Here is an 11,842-nt window from a genome sequence, read left to right as displayed (position 1 = left end):
AGCGGTAACAGTAGTATGTAAATTTTGTCAAATTATGAAAGCTTAAACGACCATTATTATTCTGTAAAAGTTTTAGATTGTTTTTTAGCGTTTTTTATGAGACGGTTCCTGGAATTGAAGTTTCATTAATTTCTTTTGAATGAAAAAAATTTTTTAAAAACTCTTTGACATTCGATAGATAATAAAATTTATTTTTTAGCGAAACACTTTTTTAAAAATTTCTATTTTATACCAAAAAAGTCAATTTTTAAGTTTCTTTATTTTTTAAGAAAAAAAAATGAAAAAAATTTTTTTTGTCCATTTAAACGATTTATAATTTAGATTTTTATGACTTTTTAATAATTATAATTCATTCAATTAAAATTCAACCAACGAAGTTCAGAAACAGTTTAGTTTTTTTGTCTCTACACTGAAAAAAAATCAACTTGATTCGAGAGGAAAATTTTTGAACCAGGAAAATAATTTTGAAAAGGGTAATTGTCTTAAATCAAGACGAAAAATTCTTTAATCAAGTAAAATTTACTTAAACCAAGTAAAAATTTCTTAGTTTAAGATTTTTTTTCTTAAATCAAGAAGATAAAGCTCTTCAAAATTATATACTTGATTCAAAAACATTTTTTTTCTGTGTAGTTATTTGTAATTATTTAAAACTTTTATGTTATCTTAACAATTTCAGTTGTTAAATTAGTAGCTAAGCAAGGAGGGTTTGATCCCCGATAAAGTATATTTCTACAGTACCGACATTTCCCCTTCACAGCATTATTTATATTTGTATAACTTCACATAATTTCACATAATTTAGTCGAATCGTTTAAGAGATAACTTCACATAACTTCATGTAATTTCACATAATTTCAGTCAATTCGTTTATGAGATAACTTCATATAACCACATAATTTCACATAATTTCATGTAATTTCACATAATTTCAGTCGAATCGTTCAAGCGATAACTTCACATAACTTCATGTAATTTCACATAATTTCACATAATTTCACTTTCCATCATCATCAATTAATTTTTCAAGCCATTCTTTCTTTTGTTCACCTTTAACATATAAATAGCTCAAATAACACTTTAAATTATTAAAAATTCCTCCAAGTACATTATACGCAGTTTTACCGACATCCCAGCTAATTCCCTGACGACGTCCATTATAGTCGAGATTTTGCTTAATAACAGATGCACTAGTAATCGTCATTGGAGGCTTAAATAAATGATAGTCACACTCATAAACACCATTGAATTGATATTCATTAGTTTGACATAATATAATCGTATAATATAAAATCAATTAAGTATTTCATATTTCACTTTTTTTTTTTCGAACTGCCAAATTAAAGAATTATAAGTTTAGCCTCCTTGCTTAGCAACTTAAATTAATAGCAAGCTCTTCACTAGAGTCTCCTAAAGCGAGAGTTTGTTGCTTAACTGAAATCAAAATTAAGCAAAATAATAAAGTAAGTAACATAATATTAGGGTAAAATGTTCCCCAATATTCTTGGTAACACAATATTCATAATACCCATACCACACTACATGGAAGGATCTATTGAGAACACAATATAATGCAAGATACAAGGGAGAATAGTAACGAAACTTGTCTGGTACTCTATATACTCTATTATATATACTCGTTTGATATAGTCATCAGGTATACACATAGCATAGCGCAGTTAGCAAGCTACACATAACACCGCGCAAGTGTATGTTGTGAGCAACAAAAGGGATGAAAGGATTAAGCTCACTATACTGATCTAAAGATATACATATATTTAAGTATGTATATGCATGCGGTGTCGATGTGAGAGTAAACGAATGCAAGGCCAGTCAACGTATCACGTTATCCACTAATGAAGTGCCTCATCAATCCATCGTATCTCGATCCGGTAGCATTTACGATGGTGCTACTGCACAGAGAACTTAACCCTCTCTCTCTCCTATATAATACTACCAGCAGATAGTAGATAGAAGATAGTAGAAATAGACTACAGAGCAATGCGCCTACTATTTCACTGCAAATTCAGCTACTTCTTGAATATGTATAATGTAGTGGAAACCTATCCGCTTTATTCTTTTTACAAAAGAGTTCTCGTTTATCAACTTTTAATTCGAAATTAGAGAATTGTTTCAGGTTCAATTCTGTTTTTTTTTTTTAGAAAAAGTCACTTGGATTATAGTTTATGTTAAATTAAAGAGGGTTGAATGTAAAAAGAGTAATTATTTACAATCAAAGATATCACTTTATTATACTATTTTATTTTATGGATTTTATCTTCTTTAAATCTTGTCGATATTTTTTTAAATTCACAATTGCACACAAAGAAAAACTGGAAAAATTACAGTTTAAAATTTGAATTTTTATAAACTCTATAAAAGTACATTTAAAAACTGTGAAATTACATTTGAAACTGTAAATTTTCTAGTTTTTAATTCGGAACTCTTGTTATTACTACAGAAACAGTAATTTCTTTTTTTTTCAAGACAGAAAAATGCTTGAATTAATAAAAATTTACTTAATTTAAAAAATTTGTCTTATTGCAAGAATTTTTTCACTTAAATCAAGACAATGAAGTTCTTCAAAATAATTATTTTGGTTCAAGAATTTTTATCTCGAATCAAGTTAATTTTTTTTGTCAGTGTAGATTTTTTAATAGAAGTATTAAGTGATGAAAGCACTTTAATCGAATTTAAAGTATACTTTTCAAAATTAAATTTTATAATTCGTCCAGTAAACGTAAAAATTTTTTAGATTTAAATATTACTAGCAACCTTGCAGTCGCTATGATACTACGTTAACTACATTAAAAACTATGTTAACTACAAATAAATAAAATTTTGCTTTATTAAATAATGACTTTTGTTAAATTGCACTGTATTTTCTTAACTATTGAAGTTTTTAAAGATATAAGCTCATCCCGATGTTATACTCATCAAAAGCTTTCATTTGAGTACCCACATGCATTTTCATATATTTTTCATATATACATATATATAATATATATAAATATATGAAAAATTGATGTGGGTACTTAAATGAAAGCTCTTGATGAGTGTAATGTCGGGATGAGCTTATATCTTTAAAAATGTCAATATTTCACAAGATATTTGTTAAATTGCACTGTACTTTCTTAAGTATTGACGTTTTTAAAGATATAAGCTCATCCCGATGTTATACTCATCAAGAGCTTTCATTTGAGTACCCACTTGCATTTTTTGATATATTTTTCATATATACATATATATAATATATATAAATATATGAAAAATTGATGTGGGTACTCAAATGAAAGATCTTGATGAGTACAACATCGGGATGAGCTTATATCTTTAAAAATGTCAATAGTTCTCAAGATACAAGGTCATTTCTTAATTATGTGTCTAGAGATAGAGCATTTTTTAATGCAGCCTAAATATTTATCATTATAAATTGACTATCGGTGAAAATGAGATGAAATCTTGAAAAGGCACAAATTCAAATAAAAACCTTTGCAATGACTAAAAATACCGATTTTATCGTATGACTATCCTAGACACAAAATTTTTCTTATTCTCTTAATAATACAGATTATAAATTAAATTATAATAAATGAAAAGAAAGAAGTGTTACAATTTATAATAATGAATAGTTTGATAAATAATTAAATCAATAACGTGTTAAATGACAATAGTTTAAGAATATCAACAACTTGACACAATTTCCACGGCTATTAAGAAAGTTCAACGATCCGTCTCAACTTGAGTTTTGAGTGTCACTTGACTTCGATAGTAGTTAACAACATTTCAAGTTTCTCTAACGTCACTCTATTTAACTAAAAAGTTATAAAGAAATTTGCATTTATAAATGAAATTCCACATTTCATTTTATTTATTTTTTATGCATTATGATCTGATATTATAAATTTATAATTCATCATTTGGCCGTTTACGATCAACAGACGATTGAAAATAAATAACAGACGATAGTAAATTATTTACGACTGCTGGCATTGTGCTTTTATTTTATTTAAAAATAATAGCGACAATAATGGTGACAACACGTTGTTATGGGGCGATTAACGGGGGCCGGGGCCGATAAAGCCACTAAGCGATAACGAGGGGGAGGAAGCGATCCCGCGACGCCTCTAAAATCCATCATAGGCTATACAAGTTCGAACAAAACGGTCGAGTATTCAATTGAAGAGCTAAAAACTGTTGAAACTATTGGGGATTTAAATCTTTACCGTTTACTGCATTTTTTTAGTTTTTTAAAAATATTGAATAAAACGGTAGTTTTTTTTATGGATAAGGATTTTAATTGCAAGAGATGTATATGTTTTCCAATAAATGTAATAGGGTTTTACAAAAAGTACTAGAGAATTTTTTTATTTTATCTATTTTTTATTGTTTCCATCCTCAAATAATAATAATAATAAAAATGAATCGGTCACCCACAGACTTATTGATTATTGTTTTTTAATGTTGAAATTTCGTCATTGCATCAAAAAAATTTATGTGAAAAATTTTTTAGGTCAATATTTAACATTCGTACGGTGATTTGCATCAATTTTATGTACAAGAGTGTTAAATTTTTTACATAAAAATTTTTAACACAATAAAAAAAAATTTTTTATAGTATAGGAATTAATTTCAATTTTTTTTAAGCCATTTGGCTCCTAGCGTTAACATTTAAATAAATATAAATAAATTATTTAATTTAGTTAGATTTTTAATAATAAATTTTTTGTTAAATCTCAACGTTGTAAAGTTCAAAACTTTCTATTTTTTTTTGTGAAAGATTAAAAAAAATAATTTTTTTACAAATGTTTGTTTAGCATTTAAATTATTTTTCTAGAAAAATTTCATTTAATTTTTACAATTCTTACATTTTTAAGTTGATTAGAGCAAAAAAAAAATTTTATACGTCCTTTTAACAAGAAATATAATAATATATATTTTATTTAAAAATTCAATGCATCTTATAAATTTTAAAAGGTGAATTTTCAAAATTTCAGGTCTAAAATTATAATTAGTTAAAAAATTACTCAATTATTTTTTTATATAAATCTATAAAAAAATTTTTCATTATAAAATAAATTAAAAAAATTCTAAAATCCTCTTTGCGTATTAAATTTCCAATAAAAATCGCATAGAATAAATTTAACTTTCAACTTCGTTAGAATATGAACAATCTGAAAGAAAAAATGAAATAAAATTTCACTGATTTATTTTAGACTTAACATTCCGATCTAATATATAACTTAAGATTACAATGAATCGAAGGATGAATAATGTGTAAGACTAATAATAGTTACTTGAAGGAAAATTACGTCGTTGCTCAACGATAGAATGCGAGGTAGTTTAACTCGGTAAGAAAAAAGACAAAAAATAGTAACAAGAGTCGGGAGCATCTGGTGTCTTAGAAAGAGCTTCGTTTCCTCTTAGGAACTCGTCTGCCTATATCTGTATTTGTCTTTCTTGGATGCATACATGTATATTTATACACACATTCATATTACCTAATAGTCTATTCGATACGCGTGAGCAAAAGAGACACCCGATCGTGCAGACATCGTATATAAGGCTTACGAGCTCGAATGGTTATTACGCGTGATTTACTTGTAGGCTCAAGCATAAGATCCACCGGGGCTTTACCCCGTACTTGAGGAATTGTCGCGCAGCTCCGCGAATTCGTAATTCCCATCTTCATATTCACCACCATGAAAAGAGGAATAAAGACCTGTTATAAACTATATTATATATTATACATTATACATTATATATTATACATGCTTTTGTATTCCGTATTAAATGTTATAAGTAAGTACTTTCTTAGTTATATTATGTCTGTACACCTCTGTGGTGTTTCAAATATATACCTACACTTGGGAAACATTACCCGGTTGTTAAAACTTTTATTAAGTATTCACAATGCATTATGACTAGCCGCTCATAAGAATATTTCGCACAATATTGTCATTAAATTATTAATGGTCATAACATAATGTGGGGAAATAAGACTTGGCTTTTTTTTCTTTTTCCTAATTTTTCTGTAAATCTTATAATGTAATTCTATGATTTTTTAATTTAATTTACTGATTGCTAAACAATTTGTTATTAATTATTAATAACTGGCCTTTGGCCGCCGTCTCCTCAGAAATGTTAGCCACACTGATAGAAGGATTTGTTTATAGTTAACAATATTTGTTAATATTTAACAAATCATTTATTAGAGACCACTTTTTAGTCCTTAATAAATATTTCTTAGTATTTAAAAAGATTTATTAATATTTAATAAATGAATATCAGATTTATTAAATACAAACAAATCATTTTAAATACTAAGAAATATTTGTTTAATACTAAAAAGTGGTCTCTAATGAATGATTTGTTAACTATTAAAAAATATTTTTTTGTACAAATAAATCCTTCTATCAGTGCACAAAATATACTTTACTCTAATCAAAAGCTATTGTAACTAAGTGCGCAATCTATTTTGTAACTAAACAAGTATTTATAAAAATGTATAAAATTATATATAATATATCAAATGTAAAGTTATGTGAACTTGTTTGTGATCTTTGGCTGTTGGGTCTTTTCCAAAGAAATAAATAAATAAGACTAGTATTTATGTCACACAAAAAGAAAAATTTTTGTTTAGAGAACGAATTTTCTTGGCTCAAAAAAATATTTTTTTGGTCTAAAAGAAAATTTTTGACAAAAAATTTTCTTGGCTTATTATTAAAAGTTTATTCAATTCTAATTTATTAATTATTTATTTATTTCTATTATTATTTATTAATTATTTATTTCAAAGAAAAATCTTGAGCCAAAATAATTATTTAAAACAATCTATTTTGAATTGAGAAAATAATTCTTAAGTAAGAAATTATTTTTGGTTTAAATAAACTCTTCTTAGTTCAAAAATTTGATTACTTGATTCAAAACGAGACTCTTCAAAATGATTTTATTGGTTCGAGATTATTTTCTTTTGAATTAGGTGAATTTTTTATTAATGTACCAATTATTGGCTAATTAGGAAGTTATTCAATTTTACACAAGAAAAAATTTCACTGTAAAATTTCTAGTTTCAAGAGAATTTTTTTTACATTAAAAATAATTTAAGTCTCTCTGAGAATTTTTCTTATTATATAAAATATAATACATTAATTTTAATTAATTGTAATTAATGCGGTAAATTTTTTTTACGATACCATCGGTTTAAAGTCAAAAGTTATATCGAAATATCCCAAAAAAATTCTTGGTCCAAAAAATTTTTAACTTTGTTGAAAAAACCCTTAATTAATGTTTCCAAATATCTTCATACAGATAAAAAAAAAAAAAAAAAAAAAAAAAAACAATTTTATCAGACCGTCAATAAAAATTGTAATTATTTTTCAAATTTTTCATCCCCTAAATGAAAACGCACCAAATAATAATTTGGTCTTTTACTTTTTACAGAATTTCCACGCGGTCAACGAAATTCGTAATAACGGTAACGGACACACGTTCTCTCGTTACGCGTAACGGCTCGACGTGCCGGTAAATGGGGCAAATCCGTTGCACCCTTGCGACAAGTATGTACATATGTATCGCAGAGCCGTTCTGTATATCACAGCACATATCTGAAGCGTTCGTGGTGTTAGTGTCGGAAAATGTCTATGTACACACGCTATATATGAATACATTTCACCACTACGCATTTCAACACGACAGATATACCTGGATATATATGATATGAAGCAGAAGGACATGTAACAGCTTGCTTAAATTCGATCTAAATTCAAAATAGTACAGGAAATTACCATCAGTAGACATGGGTCAGCATCGGTCAGACCGTCATCAGTTCTCTACCTACGAATACAAACTACTGTACACTGAAAACTCGACTTGTACTTGTACCTATACATTTTATTTTACTACTGCTGTCGCTGCTTCTTCACTTCCTGCCTACATCTCAACAATTTTTGTTACTCATTTTTTTAAATTTAGTTAATCCTGAAAAATTCTCCTGCCCGTGTTTCTTTCCTATTTTATTTTATTTAGCCATTTCTTCTTTTTTTATTTTTTGTTTGTTCTGTTTCATATCTTGTGAGTTTTTGTTAAATTTTTTTCTTTTGTCTCGTGCAGACGCGCCGGTTGACATCTCGAGATTTACGATTAATACAAGTGTAAAAATTAAGTGGTAGGATTTATTGCACTAAACTGTTAGCACCAGGCTCAATAAATTATTTTAGATTTTTAATTACACTTATTATTATTTTATAATTTATTTTTTATAAAATAAATATCAATTTTTCTAATATTAATTTTTTAAGAATAATGATTTGATAACAGTTTTTATTGGCTTGATTTTTAAAAAATTTGAAATTTTAAAGGTCCCTAAATTGAAATTTTTAATAAACAATTTGAAGATCATGTAAATAATTTTGTAGCATTAATAATGGAATAATCAGAAAAAATTGGGCATTATTTCGACTTAAAAAAAAAAAAAAATAGGATAGTAAAGATTTTATTTAGTTGATAAAACTTTCAAAATATTTTTTAATTAATATTACAATTAATACACAACAAAAAAATCTCTTCGGCCATTCAAATTTCTAATTTTTGGACTGAAAAAAAAAAAAAAATAAAAAAATAAACTTGATTTAAGAGAAAAATTCTTGAAATAAAAATAAAATTTTTAAGAATTTAATCATCTTTAAAGTAAATTTTGCTTTACGATTTTTTCTACTTGATTAAAAATCATCAAACTCTTAAAAATGATGTTTTTAGTTCAAAAATTTCGCTTTTGAATAAATTTAATTATTTTATTAATATTTTTCTTCTCGCGGCCTAAAAATTTATTTAAATACCGCTTTTATTTAATTTATTTATTTAATTTATTCATTTATTTATTTAATTTATTTATTTATTTAATTTATTTTTATTTAAAATTTTTATCGCGTGCAATTAAAAATTTCTAATAAAGTATAAATTTGAGAAATTGCTCCACTTCTATGTACTGATAAAAAAATTAACTTGACTAAAGAGCAAAAATCTTGAACCAAGAATACCATTTTTAAGAAAATGATTTTCTTGAGTCAAGAAAATAAATTCTTAAGACAAGAAAAATTTACTTAAATCAAGAATAATTTCTTAACAAAGAAAATCATTTTCTTCAAAATATTATTCTTGGTTCAAAATTTCGGCTCTTCAGTCAAGTTAATTTTTTTATCAGTATGTAATTACTAAAAATTAAAAATTTTTTTATAAAATAAACTTGCGATGTAAATATAATGAATTCTATCTATAATTCAATAATTTTATTACCTCACGTATCTATATAAAAAACATAACAGCATCTGTAGACTTAATGGGGTATATTGAATGTAAGCCCTGATTGTCAGTCGCAGCAATGTTTCTGTCTGATTCGCAATTCAATCGGGTAAGCAAAGACGAATCGAAAGTACCGAGTAAAGCGATCGGAGTAAAGTGCTTTCGTCTTGTGAAGATTCAAATAAAATTGTTACTCTACTTCTTCCACTTTCCTCTCGTCTCTTTTCTCATCTCACCCTCTTTCCCAACTTCTACTTCAACTTCTACAGACCAAGATCACTACCAGTACTTTTATTGTCTACAGGGGTGTAGTTGATGCCACTGCAGTAAGGTACTGGAGTTTAAGACCGTTCAGGATTACCTAATTTAAAAAAAAAAAAAAAAGTAAATAATCGAATGGGAATTGATACTCGGTTATTAGTTTACTCTTAAAAAGGAAGAGCGAGAGTAGATAAGGAATAAAAAATGATAAATAAATAACCAACAATAATTATTATATATCTATATATATAAATGAGAAAAATTATTATCGTTTAAAAAGACGGATTATTTGTTATCTTCACTTGCGCACACGCTACTAATGATGTACCTTTCAGCTTGGTTTAATCTTTACGGATAAACTGCACTGCAGATAAAGTTAACTCTCTTTACTCCTTTTTTATTTCTTTTATTTTCATACCCGACTTTTCATTCCTTTTGCTTTATATATACAGATATAGATATAGATATATTACTTATTTCATCGCGTTTACTCACTCATGCGTGATTCCTTTTTGCCAAGCTGACGCTGAAAATCACACGAAAATTTTCTACGCTTCCGGGATAAAATACTTGTCTTTTTGTTATTATTATAATTGTTTTAAAAAAATATTTCATTTAGAGACTGTTTAATGTAATTCTCATTTTACTATTTCCGGAGCTTTTCCTAAAAATAAATTTTATTTAAATATTACACCCAAGTAAACTAGCTTCAACCTCAGGGGAATTATTTTTTACTATTTTTCACGCTTAAAATTATTCTCTAAAATAATTATGCTTCATTATGATGTGATTATTAAAAGAAAAATGGTGTGTTAGCAGATAAAAAAAAATAAATAAAATAAAATACTACATTTTTGATATTTCTTTGCTGAAGTGTTGATTAAATTATCTATAATATTAAAAGAATAAGAAAAATTTTGTGTCCAGGATAGTCATATGATAAAATCGGCCAATTTATTATGAGTATTAAGGGTACATTTGAAAATTCTCTATCTCTAGATACATAATTGAGAAATGACCTTGTATCTGTAGAAATATTGACATTTTTAAAGATATAAGCTCATCCCGATGTTACACTCATCATGACCTTTCATTTGAGTACCCACATCAATTTTTCATATATTTATATATATTATATATATGTATATATGAAAAATATATAAAAAATGCAAGTGGGTACTCAAATGAAAGCTCTTGATGAGTGTAACATCGAAATGAGTTTATATCTTTAAAAATGTCAATAGTTCACAAGATACAAGGTGATTTTTTAATTATTGATATTTTTAAAGACGTAAGCTAATCCCGATGTTACACTCATCGAGACCTTTCATTTGAATACCCACATCATTTTTTCATATATTATATATATATATATATATATAAAATATATCAAAATGCATGAGGGTACTCAAATGAAAGCTCTTAATGAGTGTAACATCGGGATTAGCTTACGTCTTTAAAAATATCAATAATTAAAAAATCACCTTGTATCTTGTGAACTATTGACATTTTTAAAGATATAAACTCATTTCGATGTTACACTCATCAAGACCTTTCATTTGAGTACCCACATCAATTTTTCATATATTTTATATATTTATATATATTATATATATGTATATATGAAAAATATATCAAAAAATGCAAGTGGGTACTCAAATGAAAGCTCTTGATGAGTATAACATCGGGATGAGCTTATATCTTTAAAAACGTCAATACTTAAGAAAGTACAGTGCAATTTAACAAATATCTTGTGAAATATTGACATTTTTAAAGATATAAGCTCATCCCGACATTACACTCATCAAGAGCTTTCATTTGAGTACCCACATCAATTTTTCATATATTTATATATATTATAAATATGTATATATAAAAAATATATCAAAATGCATGTGGGTACTCAAATGAAAGCTCTTGATGAGTGTAACGACGGGATGAGCTTATATTTTTAAAAATATCAATAATTAAGAAATGACCTCGAATCTTGTCACATACTGACATTTTAAAAGATATAAGCTCATCCCGATGTTACACTCATTAATACCTTTCATTTGAGTACCCACATCAATTTTTCATATATTTTATATATTTATATATATTATAAATATGTATATATGAAAAATATATTAAAATGCAAGTGGGTACTCAAATGAAAGCTCTTGATGAGTGTAACGCCGGGATGAGCTTATATCTTTAAAATACATATATTATATATATGTATATATGTATATATGTCAAAAATGCATGTGGGTACTCAAATGAAAGTTTTTGATGAGTGTAA

This window comes from Cotesia glomerata, linkage group LG10, assembly GCF_020080835.1.
Source record: "Cotesia glomerata isolate CgM1 linkage group LG10, MPM_Cglom_v2.3, whole genome shotgun sequence".
In the NCBI taxonomy this organism is placed as follows: Eukaryota; Metazoa; Arthropoda; class Insecta; order Hymenoptera; family Braconidae; genus Cotesia; species Cotesia glomerata.
This window is presented reverse-complemented; position numbering follows the sequence as displayed.